Genomic DNA, 15,489 nt, shown 5'->3' on the forward strand with positions numbered 1-15,489 from the left:
CTCTAATTCTTTTTTCACAGAGTTTATTGTCCCTTATATAGATAACAGACATAGAATATGTAAACACCCCATTCTTCCTTAGATTTCAGGCCCAGATCAGCACTCTCTAATTTTTTTTTCACAGAGTTTATTGTCCCTTATATAGATAACAGACATAGAATATGTAAACACCTCATTCTTCCTTAGATTTCAGGCCCAGATCAGCACTCTCTAATTCTTTTTTCACAGAGTTTATTGTCCCTTATATAGATAACAGACATAGAATAAGTAAACACCTCATTCTTCCTTAGATTTCAGACCCAGATCAGCACTCTCTAATTCTTTTTTCACAGAGTTTGCAAAGCTAAATAATATTTCCAACTTGATTTTACCATCGAGATTTTCTGAAAACTGAACCTGTTTTTCAATGTCTTTCCGCTGTACTTCTTAAATAGAAATACTTATTTATGTTTGTAGTTTTTCAGAATTTTCTCATAACTTTCTGTAATTTTTGGGATTGTGTTTCATAATTCAATCTTAGCAGGTAGCTTTATGTTTGCACTGGATCCATTAATCCAATCATGTTTGTTCGTGTTTTTCCTATTTTCCTCCAGTGACTCAGTTTCCTAATTACGTTTCCATTCTCATATGATGTGTGGAAATCTTCCCTAAAATTTATTATGTTGTATCTCTCTCAAATCAATTTCATCGTACTATTATTCTTGTCTATATTTCAATGCTTGTCAATCTGTCAGTCTGTATGCGTTCTTTCTTCCAAAATCTCGTTTTCTATTTAAATTTCACTTGAGAAACATAGCTCCAATATTTTCCTTTATACCCTTTTGCGAAATTTATGTACTCATTGGTAATGTTCAACATCCCGCGCGTTTAAATGTTCTATTCGTCAGTTTTCTAATGCGCTATTTTCTTCTTAACGTTCATCCAAAATTATCTGTAGTTTTTCCATATCTTTTAAGCGCTTTCTCCGATTTTATTTCCTTATCCGACCCTGTAAGTGGGTAGTATCTTTTCATTTTAATTATAAATAATTATACTGGACGGGAGTCCGCACAAGACTGTAGATTTGGGCGCCGGTTCCAAACCGTGTCTTCAACCGATGAAAATGCTCCTTTACGGCCGATGATGATGATAGTGGTACAAATTATGAACAATCTCCCTCCCGCACCCGGTGTTTGGTGAATGTTGGGCACTGGGTGTGCTTTCGTCTCTGCTCGCTTCTGGCGTTGGCGGTTTTCCTGAGTAGGGCCGGCTGGTCTTGATGAGGTAACGCCAAAAGGTTTGGAGCAGAAGACTTGGCGAGATGAGGCAGTTAATGGGCAGGAGTCACTTGTTGATAATAAAACGCTTGGTTTTGGTGGTAAAGATGAAATGATTTTTATTTTTTTATGTTGCTGCCTATATGCAATTAGCTTGACTCGCAGCCGACATTGGGCTGTGAGTCAAAAAGTGGTGGGGATTCTATCCGCGCCAGTAATGTGTTTATATGCCTCGGTGGTATAGCCGAAGGTAGACGCTTAAATTTGCGAGTTTGTAAAGATTTTGCAGGCTCGCCTGAATAATAATTACATAGTATAATTACATAGCAGTTATAAGAATGTGTATCTTGACAACTAGATCTTTAGTTTGCCAAGATACAACAGAAAATAAGAAAAGTTTGTAAATAAAAGTATAAAAATGATCTTGAAGCGATCAAATTTGTAAATATGGTTATGTTAGTATTTTTCTCAGATTTCCCGTAACATAGCGCTCAGAAAGAGAAAAGATTCACTATGCTACGAGGTTCCTGGATTTTTGTACAGGCAAAAAAGGTAAAAACAATTGTACAAAAATGGTTATACAAATATCTTAAAAACAGCATTTTTAATATCTCTTCAGTGGTAGCACATAGCAAATAGTGTTTATTTAACTACCGCCGAGGAGATCTATAAGTAAAATATAGACATTTGCAACATTTAATAAATTGATATTTCTTAGTAAATTGTACATAGTAAAATTTGATCATCGTTCCGCTCGGCAGAGGTAGGCGCGCGATGCGGTATCGATGCCTTTCGGAGTCAAAGTTTTCAGGCCGCCTTGGCCGAAAACGGGAACAAAATGACCAGTGGTGGGGAGTGCGGATTTCGCCAGTGGCGTGGAGTAGGCACATTTTATAAATGTAACATATTTTGATGAAAATAAATAATGTGGCCAACAACGTCCGTTACAATAATGATAATATTTGGATGACTTGTATAGTGCCGTTTTTGTGCAAAATCACCTCAAGGGTACTGTACAAATTTATAATACATTTCTACAGTGGTCAATTTTCTCTTGGGTCTTCCTCCAAAATGCGATTCAGGGATTATATATGAATGTGTTTACACTACAGTTCCTCGAGTACCCTGAGAATATTTCTCTGTTTTGATTCAGCAATTAAATTTAACGAGTTTTCGTGATCTAAATATCTCTATCTTAGCCATGTTGACAGGGAGTGCAGGGATGCACACAGTCAGACAGTCTCGCGCTCCACGCCGTGATGGTCGTCTGTCGCTTCGCTGCCACTGCCCGGTCTGACCCGGAGATATCGATGTTAAACTAAGTCACCTCACCAGTCAGTTCACCTACTGAGTCTAGTGTTGACATATTCTTACGTCTGCAATAATTTAATAAAAATCAACATAAAACTGAAGTGTACTAAACTCAAAGATCTAAACTATTAGAAATCAAAGACCGCGCTTCAAATCAGTGCATTTATATCTTGTGAAGTGCTATTTTTTCATGTTTTTTTGTCTTCACAAAGAAATTGCATGTTAACTGTCAAAAAAAAAACAAATAATAAAATTAAATCTGTCATTCTGTACTAAAACGAGCCAGCTGTTAAAAAATACAAAAGTGCCTAAACTGTGTTGAAACTATCAATATTAAACATCATTCAATCAATTTTATTCACAGCGAAATCACTTTTTATAAATTTATTTCAACATGAATACACTATGCATCGTTTGCGACAAAAATATTGACAGTCCAGCCAAATTCATATCTTGTGTTGTCTGTGATAATGGCTATCATCTTGTTTGTGCAGAGATTGGTGAAAACATACGTGGTGCTCGTAATTCTCAGTGGAAATGTAAAAAATGCTCTAAGGCTTTTACTAAAAAAAGACCAGGAATATGAATTATTGTGATGAAAAAATCGATCAAGAACCATCTACCGGCAAACCTACCGAACATCTAACTCAACAGTCAACAGACGCAGAGAAATTTCCTTCATCAACCGCAGATGGCGCAAGCGGTATACTTACGTCAGATAAGTTTATTTTAGAATTAAACAATTTAAAAAAAAAATAATGGATTTTGTGGAACAAAAATATGATTCGATTATCGCACAATCGAATCCTCGCAAGAAAGGGTCATTACTGATATGCTAGAATTAAAAAAACAAAACGCTGTATTAGAAAATACTACTTCTCATCAGGACGACAAAATTGACCGGCTGGAGTACATTACACAGATGTGCAATATCGACATCAGAGGCATCCCTGAAGCAAACAATGAAATATTATGGAAACTCTTAAAAAAATATCAAAAATCATAAATTACGGAGATACCACGATACCTTTACAATCTGAAATCAATAAAATGTACAGACTAGGACCAAAACTGTCCGAAAAAAATCCCAGATCTGTAATAGTGTCGTTCAATAGTATTAAATCTCGAGATGACTTCCTACTCAATATCAAAGACTATAAAAAATCCTCTACCTCCAGTTCAAGCAAACTCAATACAGCAGATCTAGGGCTATCTCAAGAAGCAAAACGGATTTACGTGTCAGATCATCTAACGCAAAAAGGAAAATTCTTACTCTCCCAAACTAAAAAATTCGCCAGAGAAAATAACTACAAATACTCTTGGTCATCATCGGGGCGCATTCTGCTAAGACATACGGATACATCCAAAATTATTACGATTAAAAACATCACTGATCTTGATCGAGAAAAACGCCAACAACTGTGACAGATGATAAAAAGTACCTCAACATTTACTGCACTGCTAAACAAAAATAATCCGGATAATATCATATTCATCGCAAGTTTTCTCATGAGTTTTTTCTTTGTCTTTAAAAATAATAATGTTTTAATTGAAAATAATGCATTCTTACTCTTTTTAGGAGTTCTTTCATGTAGCAACAATATCAATGTGAAAATTGTTTATATCAGTATTCACTATTTTTATTATAATTTACCTCCTTTGACTGTAACTCACGTTTCTTTAGCTCTCTCTAAAAAAAAATTATATATCTCCATAAATAATACTTTCACTACAAGTTTTTATTTGAATATTACCGCTATATACTTTTCACACACCCTAAGCATAATACCTAATATTTATCAAAATAATTAATTCTTACTTTCATTAGTAGCTTTCCCTAGTAACATCAAAATTATTATAAAAATTGCGAATCTTACAATTAAAAATTCTAACCATACTCTTCCTCTAAGCAACAAAAACCACGCTGTTTTAGTATTCTTTAAAATATCTGTTTACTGTGTAAATATTATTCTTCCTGCATGTTCTCGTAGGAATCAGAGTAGTAATATCTTATTTACTCACTATCAGTGGCGTAGCAAGGTAACCAAGGGCCCTGGGGCAAATTAAAAAATGGGGCCCCACTGCTATCTAAACTGATTAGGTTTTATCAAATAAAAATATGAAATATACAAACACTTTAAAAATGCTAAGCTACTTAGCTCTTTTTTGTGCACTGCAGACTGCAGGGCAGGTAATAAAAATATTAAACAGTAACAACATAAATTACAATTAATACTAGGTGTAGGTTTGGCTAATAAAACGAAATAGAGAAGATTCAAGGGTTTATTATATGAAGGTCGGGCCTACCAACTAAGTAAATAACAATTTTATTTACAATTTTTTCCTAGCTTTAGTTTTCGCAAAAGTATCAATGACTTCGTTTAAATAAAATGATTTTTTCATTTAATTTTCAAGTTCCTTGTTGATAGTATTAGTATCGTTTTTTTTCCAAAATTCATACACAGCACATGCTTCCGAATGGCCACTCGAACAACTGTGTTGTTTAATTCTTTCTGATAAATGCTTTCAATCTCGAATTCCCGTACACCAAACATTATTCCTTTGTGAAGCAAATAACCAGCAGGGTTGACAATAGGCAGCGTCTAGTATTTTGGAATAACACAACCAAAAACGATTAACTGGCCCATATTTAGAACACGAAAAGTAGTACGATTTTGAAAAACACCTATTTTTCTGGTTGATGTCTGTTGGAAAAGGTCCTGAAGGCTGTAAAGGCCCCATATCAATAATTTGACGTTTTTCGTTATCACTTAATATTTTGTTCGTGAAGTTTCCCAAGTCATAAGAAGATTTGAGGTCTGTGGTTCCTCCAAACCCTCCGCTCTTATGTGTGTTATGCAAACATCATCCACGTTCACATGATCGGCGGCGGAGGTATTTCCAACTGCAATAATTGTCGAATCTTCTTCAGTAGGCTTCTCGACCAACACTGCAGTTACCACATTATTTGAGTCACTATCAATAGAAATATTTTGGCCAGATGTACTTGCAGAAGGCTGACTAAGAAACTTGTCAATTTTGGGCAATTTTTGTTTACTATCTTCTCTTTCTTGGCGTTGTTTGCGTTTAAATGCACCACTGGGTTTCTTTTTTTTTAAATTACAACACTGCCAACCTACAGAAAGAATTTAGGGGAATTCCCTAGGCATAACTTTTGAATTTCTTTCAACTGAGTTGTCATGATTAAAGTGGGGTTGCAAGTTGCAACATGTCAAATTTATTTTGAAAATGGGAGAAATTTCCAAAAGTTCAGTTCGATCGAGATTTCTAGGTAAGGATTCGAGGGCCCCCTGAGCTTGAGGGCCCCGGGGCACTGCCCCGCGTAGCCCCTAGGTAGCTACGCCGCTGCTCACTATATGATGCTCTTATTTTCTTCAATAATCTTTTTATTTTGGCTAACTTTTATTATATTCACTTGTATTTACAGAATTAACATTAACTACAAATAATAATAATACTTGGATGACTTGTATAGCGCCGTTTTTGTGCAAAAACACCTCAAGGGCTCTGAGCTCGAGCTCTGTCAAAATAATGTTTTTGTATTTCTCAAAAACCTTTACTACTGTTTTATTTACATATTTTATTCGCACATTTTTAATCATACTTTTGCATTTTTCACATGTTACTAAATTTAATTATTGTCCTTTATCACACCTAACAATTACAATCAGAAGCATTATACACTATAGTATGCACTTTACGGTTAAAATATATTTTAAGTTGGAATACTATGTATCAACATTATCATTCATGTTATATAATGTTCTCTCATTATCTCATAATAATGCACTCTCTCTATTCTCTCTCTCTGTGCTTCAATCAAACTCATATGTACGTATCACAAGCAGCGAGAATCTTTGTAAGATTATGTTCCCAACAAATCTATGTAAATCTGGAAAAAATCTTAATTTACATAAATATGTCCTAGTATTGGTTCTTCTTTGCAATTTTCGCATGTTATGGTATTTAATTATTGTTTTTTGGCATTTTTTTTCGCATCAACTCCTCTACAGAATCAGCAAATACTTTACATTTGGCCATTTTATTGATTTTATTGTTTTTATATTTTTATTTGTATTTGCAGCCTTCATGACAGATATCTACATAATCATCAACTGCTTAGATTGCTCTATACGAAACATACCAACACCATCATCTTTTATAACATCTTTTATATCTAATATAATTAGTGGAATCAACTTTCATCTCGAAGTAAAATACGCATCATATTCGAATTATCAGAACTCACAATCTACTATACAATATATTAATAAAACACTGATTAACAACACAGTAATTTACACTTTCGTTTTTAACTTTTTGTTTGCAGACTTTTCGCAAAAGAACTACGGGTTCACCACCACACATCATAGTAAATTTAATCATAATTATGTTTCAGTTACCTTCGGATAGTTACAATGATTCTGTAATTAGCATTAATATGAATATAATTCGAGATCTGGAGAATTTAAACAACTATAACTGGGACTCATATAGTCTAAAAATCATACACCAGAATATTAGAAGCATATCAAATCTCGATGACTTTACAATTTTTCTGGATCAATTTAATTCATCTTTCGATGTTATAATATTAACCGAATGCTGGTTAAATAAATACTACACCGTAAAATCAATCCACAATTACTCTGAATATCACACCACAACCAACCTCAACAAATCCAGTGGAATTGTTATCTACATCAAGGACGGAATTAAAGCTCATGTAGAGGAAATTACTTTAGCACAATCAAACTGTATGAAAATAGTATTGAATAATAACATATGCATATTTGCCATTTACAGATCTCTTTCCTTCATCAATATTGACCCCTTCCTTTCTTCATTGCAAGCAATTTTAAACAATGCGAAAAAATTTGAACAGCAAATTATAATGGGAGATTTAAACATTAACACTATCCCTGACTACCACCGTCAATCAATCGATTATCTATGTCTACTCACGGAAAATGGTTTCACACAGACTATTAACAGCTTTACTCGTGAACAGGGCTCGAGTAAATCCTGTCTTGATCACATCAATGTAAAAAATATTAACTTTATTGACACTTTTTTTATACACTCAACTATTTCAGACCACTATACAACATCTCTTTGTCTTAAAAACAAGCCTCCCACTTCTTCGAAAATTAAATACGTTGCTAAAACTAATTTCAACAAGTTAATTGAGGACTTGAGCGCAGAAAACTGGCTAAATGTTCTAGATAAATCAGATACTGACTTAGCAATGAAAGAATTTATTATCAAACTACACGAGTATATATCAAAACACACAAGTAATATAACCGTATCTAATAAACAAATTAAATTCACACCATGGATCACCCTGGGGCTAGTTAAATCGATTCACAGAAGAAATCATCTTCATGAAAAGGCAAAAACATATCCTGAGAATTTGATATTACAATGTTATTATAAAAAATATAGGAATTTGTGTAAGAAATTAATTACATCGGCGAAAGAAAATTATTATAAAAAACTCATTTACGAAAACAACTGCAATCCAAAACGTTTTTGGGATACCTTTCGCAACATAACCAAATCCAAAATCAATAAATCTTCTGAAATAAAATCGCTATACATTAACACATCAAACTCTGAAGTCCCCAAAGATATGGCAAACTTTGCAAACAGTTACTTTTCATCTGTGGGTGACACACTTGCGAAAAAAATTCTCGATAAGTGTAAGAAATCAGAAACCGCTCTCGCCAATTTAACTATCCCTAGGATCGGTCACAAAATAGACTCAATCACAACTTCAACTAACGAAGTCATGAAGATAATTGACGACCTTAAGTCATCAAAAGCATGTGGTCCCGATAAGATTTCATCAAATCTTCTAAAAATCATTAAAGTATACATAGCCATACCGATTGCGTTCATTGCGAATCTAAGCTTTAAATCAGGGAAATTCCCTAACCATTTAAAGCAGTCAATCGTCATTTTACTGCATAAAAGTGGGGACAAATCACTGATACATAATTACCGGCCTGTTTCCTTGCTCAACTCTGTCTCTAAAATTATGGAGAAAATTGTAAAGAACCGTCTCATCCTTTATCTCGAAAATAACAACATCCTTTCTAGTAGACAATTTGGCTTTCGCAAAGGTTTAAGCACTGAAAACGCCATCGCTAATTTGACAAAAATCATCTCTAATAATCTAGATAAAGGTAATAAATGCATTGCACTTTTTTTAGATCTAGCTAAAGCGTTCGACACTATCTCGCACAAAATTCTGCTGAATAAACTACAGCAAATTGGGATACAGGGTCAAATTTTCAAGTGGTTTGTTAGTTACCTAGAAAACAGGAGCCAAAGAGTGGATATTAACGGTACTCTAAGTGATCCAGCCAATATTAAATATGGCGTACCGCAAGGAAGTACACTAGGTCCCATATTGTTTAATGTTTATATAAATGACTTATGTAATACTTCATTTGCAGACCACATTATTACATTTGCTGACGATACAGTACTTTTATTCGAAGGCAAAACCTGGAATGAGTCTTGCATTAAAGCTGAATTTGGCATAAACAAAGTTAAACAGTGGCTAGATAGTAATCTCCTCACTCTAAACTCGGATAAAACGAAATTCATCTGCTTCAGTTCAACTCAAGCGGGTCAACCACAAGAAATTATTAACATTAGAATACACCATTGTTACGACACTATTACATGTAAATGCAATACCTTAGAATGTGTGGACAATATAAGATACCTAGGAATTATCATTGATAAATTTCTGAGATGGGACAAACACATAGCCTTTACTTCCACAAAGGTCAGGAAACTTACACATCTGTTTATAGCAATAAGAAATATTCTATGTCTAAATGATTTGAAACGAATTTACTTTGCAATGTGCAATTCCATACTAGACTATGCTTCCTTAGGTTGGGGAGGTTGTGCTAAAACCATACTCGATCCCTTAGCTAAATCCCAGAAATCGCTTATAAGAGTCATACTGAAAAAACCTTTCAGGTACCCCAGCGATTCATTGTTCGCAGAGTTTCGTGTTCTTGATGTAAGACAATTATATATGAGGAAAATCATATTACATACTCAAAAACAGAGGCACTACTTAGCTTCCGTAAACCACTGTCATAATACAAGACATGCAAAAAAAAACCCAACAGTTCCGCCCACCACTTCCTCATCTTTAGCACAGAGACAATTCTCATACTTAGGCCCTTAACTGCTCAATCTCATACCTGATGCATGGAAGGCAAAGAGTACTAATATTCTGCGTATGCAGGTAAACAATTGGCTTCTGGTCTTGGGGAGAGCTGAATGCGAGAATATGCTAAAAAACAGTAATTAAATTGTAAATTTTGTTTTCTTTACATTCTTCTTTACATTTTAACTTATATTGGTATTATATTAGCATTACAGGAACTGTATTTTTACATAAAGAAAGTTCGAAAATTGTTCAATTCTTCGTGATATTTTTCCTTAAAGGAAAAGTTCCTTCTTTACTTTAATTTTTTATTTTTTGTTATTTTTCATTTCCTTGTTTTATCTTTTAATATTTCTTTAGTTTATTATATCAGCTAAACAATAGTAAAAAAAAAAAAAAATAATGTCGTGGTATAACTGAAAGTATACTAGATTATGAATATACATTTGTATTACTTTACCAACAGAATTTCTTCAATTCAGTTTCATTTTCAAATTCATTTTCTTGTTTTTATCTATTAATATTTCTTTAGTTTATTATGTCAGCTAAACAATAGTAAAATATGTCGTGATATAACTGAAAGTATTCTAGAATATGAATATACATATGTATTTTTTTTTTTATAACAGAATAGTCAACACTATAATTTACTATAATTTTACATGTAAAAACATTATCATATTGGAATGTCCTAAAACGGGCAATCGCCTAGTTGGACATTTTAAGTTCATTAATTGTATTATGTAATATTAACAAACAAACAATAAATAAATAAATAAACCCGTAGCCCGGACATGCACCATGCAAACCCGTAGACTCCGGGTCAAACCCGGAGAGGTGGCAGCCCTAGGTACAGGTATAGGAGTCGAAATGCCTTTTGTAAAATGGTGTCATAAGTTTCCTTTTAAATAAGTACTTACTGATTTACTGTCCAGTGCCTACTCGCTGCTAATCTTTGTTGACAACTAATTCATTAATTTTAAATTTATTTTAGAAGGTGTCATTGGTGCAGGTTCATCACTCGAGAAATTACACTTCACAGCTGACCATCCGTTCTACTTCTCACTGGTCCGTGACGGGGAAACCACCTTCTCCGGGAAATTCTTAAACATTGGGAATACATATTAACGTAAGGACTAATATTGCCCTTAATATTTGAAAAATCCACATTATTGTGGACCCACCACATTTGTATCGTTTTATACAAATGTTGTGGGCGCTTATCACTATCGCTAGATTAGTGTACAGGACCGGCTCTGAGCCAAACGGCGCCTAAAAGCCTCAAGAGCGATGTGTTAGGTTTTGTGTATTATTATCGCTATGGTTCCTTGGCGCCTGGCGGAGCGGGTTGCTCCAATTGCGCCTGCCCAGTACCAGCCCTGAGTGCAATACGCCACTCTGTATGTAATGTGATACATGATACGTCTATTATCTAGTTTTTTTGATCATCAGAGGAGGTACGGATTTATTTGAGGTATTTGATGCATGATCATGAACACGACAGGAGTGGCATCCTCGCATGAACTTTTTAGAAATATATCTTATGCAGATTTCCATCTCCCTGACATAAATAGTTTTCTTTTATAGTAATTAAGTTGAACCGAAGTGGTATTTTCAAAAATATATTCGTATTAATCGTGGCCAGCGATTCTAAAAGATTTTCCCTCCTTCTTCTAGAGCGTTCAAATCTAAGGTTTTTCAATGCAGCAGACCGATCTTAGAGGTGTAACTAAATTCAAATCTAGAAAACGTCGAAAACCTAGACTTTTGTTACTACTTTTCCCGCAACTATTAAACCTCACATATAATTGCTAAAATGCTTGATGTTGTACTTTTTATTTAAATCTTATTTTCCATTTCAGCGCTGACACTTCAACTCGTTTTCGTGCCCTGAACTATTTGAGGCTGATCATCCATACAATGGAATATTTACATCACTTTTACTGCGTTTTTCCCGACTTCAAATTGTGCACGGCCGCGCTACACAAAATTTTTTTCTGTTGTTAAAAGTTAATTTGTGCACGTACAATCTGCGTAAATTAGTACGATACACTGGTCGTGTGTTGTTGTATTGCACATCAAACGGCACTGAATTGAGTCTTGTTATATGCACGGCATAGATTTTAGTCCTACAATCATACAATCAGCCTAAATTTTTTTTATTCAAACACAAGACCCTACCAAAAGCAACATGGTCTGAGGTTTTTCTCTCAATAAGTCGAAAATATTATTACATCGTAATTCTGGTTTAATATTCAACCACAAAACTTGTGTGTAAACAAGCATAAATAAACTTCTGGCTATTTGAAAAAATGCGTGTTTTCATTTTGGTACAATATTTTACATTTCATAGTTATCCAGTAATGTTGGCCTCACCTGTGGGTGGCTTACCCGTGCTGAGGCATTCATTTTATAATATAAAATACTTTTAGAGAATATATATAATGTTGTGTGTTTGTTTTATTTTTTATTATATCGTTAGTAACAAGTATAATAAGCACATCAATAAATTCATCAGCGATAAAAAGCTATCAATTTGCTCCGTAAGAAAACAGTGAAATTTAGTACTAAAAGTTATTTTTATCAACATGAAACATTTGTAACTTTAACATTACAATGTTGCGATAGTTTTGAAGCAAATACTTTTTATGTAAGTTGTAACGTCAAAGAATTGTGCAAGTTTGGATTGCCAGGGTAGTGCCCGATTATTGTTTTGTTGAGAGTTTTTCGGCTGGCTGCCTTGCGATCGGTTGGACGGGCGAGCAAAAATAACGCGGGTAGGTAGAGCGGGAACAATACGAGAGACGACCATTCCGCGGTGCGCGTGGCGTTTTGCGAGAAAAAATGGAGATTACAAAATAATGAAAAAGATCACGCGGATACCATGTACCGATCCTTCGGAGACTTTCAGTGTAAATTTACAAAACACAAAAGAGACGTTTTGACTCCTGCGCGAGATCAGCCGGTTCTTAAAGTTCGAGTGTGGTTGTACGGTGAGATGGAAATCTTGAAGGATACAGCCTTTCCGTGTAGACTAACCAAACATAAAAACAAACGTTTTGACTCCTGTGTGAGATCGGCCTGTTCTTTGTTCGAGTGTTGTTGTTTGAAGAGATTAAAATATACAATCAGTTATTTGGATTAAAAAATGGTTTTATTTGTGAGTGGTTTTGAAGGGTAATTCCTTGGAGACTATACTGGATTACCAAGCATGCTGTAGAGGTGACGCAAATATGAAGCATCATTGTACCTTTAAACGTTCAATGGATGCTGATTAATTGAGGATGGCTTCGCGCACTCCATCCCACGAATCTCTACCCGGAGCTAACTCATACGGATTTCGTGGAGACCTGTTGTCCTGCTCACCGCTGGCGGACTCTCCAAACACCTTCAAACATGATCAAGGTTCTTCAATGCTTTTATACATTATGTCTCCTTGCCTTAGCCCCATAATAGCCCTGGTGATTGACAAGGATCCATCCTCATCAGACGGGACATCAGACGGGACATCAGACGTGACAATATGACCTCTCCCTTATTGGGAGTACTCTCAGAATATCCCCTCGAGGGATGGCTTCATACACCCGTCACCCCCAGAACTTCCTCTCCTTAGTGACAGATGTGTCTACCCACCAACTGCATGGCAGGCCGTGTCGGGAGAGACTAGTTGAGGGAGATCTTATGACCTCTCCCTTATTGGGAGGACTCTATATCCCCTCGAGGGATGGCTTCATACATCCGTCACCCCCAGAACTTCCTCTCCTTGGCGACAGACGCGTCTACCCACCAACTGCATGGCAGGCCGTGTCGGGAGAGACTAGTTGAGGGAGACCTTATGACCTCTCCCTTATTGGGAGGACTCTATATCCCCTCGAGGGATGGCTTCATACATCCGTCACCCCCAGAACTTCCTCTCCTTAGTGACTAGATGTGTCTACCCACCAACTGCATGGCAGGCCGTGTCGGGAGAGACTAGTTGAGGGAGACCTTATGACCTCTCCCTTATTGGGAGGACTCTATATCCCCTCGAGGGATGGCTTCATACATCCGTCACCCCCAGAACTTCCTCTCCTTGGCGACAGACGCGTCTACCCACCAACTGCATGGTAGGCCGTGTCGGGAGAGACTAGTTGAGGGAGACCTTATGACCTCTCCCTTATTGGGAGGACTCTATATCCCCTCGAGGGATGGCTTCATACATCCGTCACCCCCAGAACTTCCTCTCCTTGGCGACAGACGCGTCTACCCACCAACTGCATGGCAGGCCGTGTCGGGAGAGACTAGTTGAGGGAGACCTTATGAGCTCTCCCTTATTGGGAGGACTCTATATCCCCTCGAGGGATGGCTTCATACATCCGTCACCCCCAGAACTTCCTCTCCTTGGCGACAGACGCGTCTACCCACCAACTGCATGGCAGGCCGTGTCGGGAGAGACTAGTTGAGGGAGACCTTATGAGCTCTCCCTTATTGGGAGGACTCTATATCCCCTCGAGGGATGGCTTCATACATCCGTCACCCCCAGAACTTCCTCTCCTTGGCGACAGACGCGTCTACCCACCAACTGCATGGCAGGCCGTGTCGGGAGAGACTAGTTGAGGGAGACCTTATGACCTCTCCCTTATTGGGAGGACTCTATATCCCCTCGAGGGATGGCTTCATACATCCGTCACCCCCAGAACTTCCTCTCCTTAGTGACAGATGTGTCTACCCACCAACTGCATGGCAGGCCGTGTCGGGAGAGACTAGTTGAGGGAGGCCTTATGACCTCTCCCTTATTGGGAGGACTCTCAGAATATCCCCTCGAAGGATGGCTTCATACATCCGTCACCCCCAGAACTTCTTCTCCTCCCTTTCCTAAAAATACCTTCCACACCGCAACCCCGAAGATGACATAGGCTTTCAGGGAAATTATTTTCCTCAGGGCCTCCTGAATATGTAGACAACATCAAATACATGGGTGTAAAAATAGATATGTTGGTAAACAATATTTATTTAATTTTTTTTATTTTTTATAGTGAATACCTCACAAGAGTCCCAACTGCTCCCGTCTGGAGCCAGTGAGACTATGGCATCCCCAATTGGGGGATGTTGTGAGGCTGAAGGTAAGTGGGGAAGGGAAAGAGGAAGGTGGGGAAGTACCTGGCTATTCAGATCTAGTCACTAAACACGGCTAAAGCCATTTGGAGCAACGTTTCAATTCTGAATGGTGGTCTTACACCAGGGCGATACTGGTAGTATCTTCCACTCTGGAACGTGCCGCAAATATACTATATATTATTTTAATTAATTAATTGTGTAATAATACAAATTAATCAAATAAAATTTATTTGCGCACGCCGGGTTCGAACCCGCGACCTTCGGAATGGCAGTCCAATGCGTTACCACTGGACTATGCCGGCCGTCGAATTGCATCTCACTATACATAAAACACTTTTTTTCACATAAAAATCAACCTCACTAGGACTAAGCCTGTATCGAGGTTAACAATTTACATTTGAGTGAAGCAAACATAAGAGTTATCACAAACATAAAGTAATTCTACATACAAACACAAAATATTTCAAAATTAAAGAAAAAATAAGTGTTAAATATGTTACCAAATAGGTAATTTGATAGAATATTGTAACATTATTTGAACCATAACTAATCATTATTCAAAAGAAGAAGCAAAGTAGATCATAAAGACAGATAGGGTGAGATTCA

This window comes from Hesperophylax consimilis, chromosome 26, assembly GCF_061612785.1.
Source record: "Hesperophylax consimilis isolate HC1 chromosome 26, BYU_Hcon_1.0, whole genome shotgun sequence".
Classification (NCBI taxonomy): Eukaryota; Metazoa; Arthropoda; class Insecta; order Trichoptera; family Limnephilidae; genus Hesperophylax; species Hesperophylax consimilis.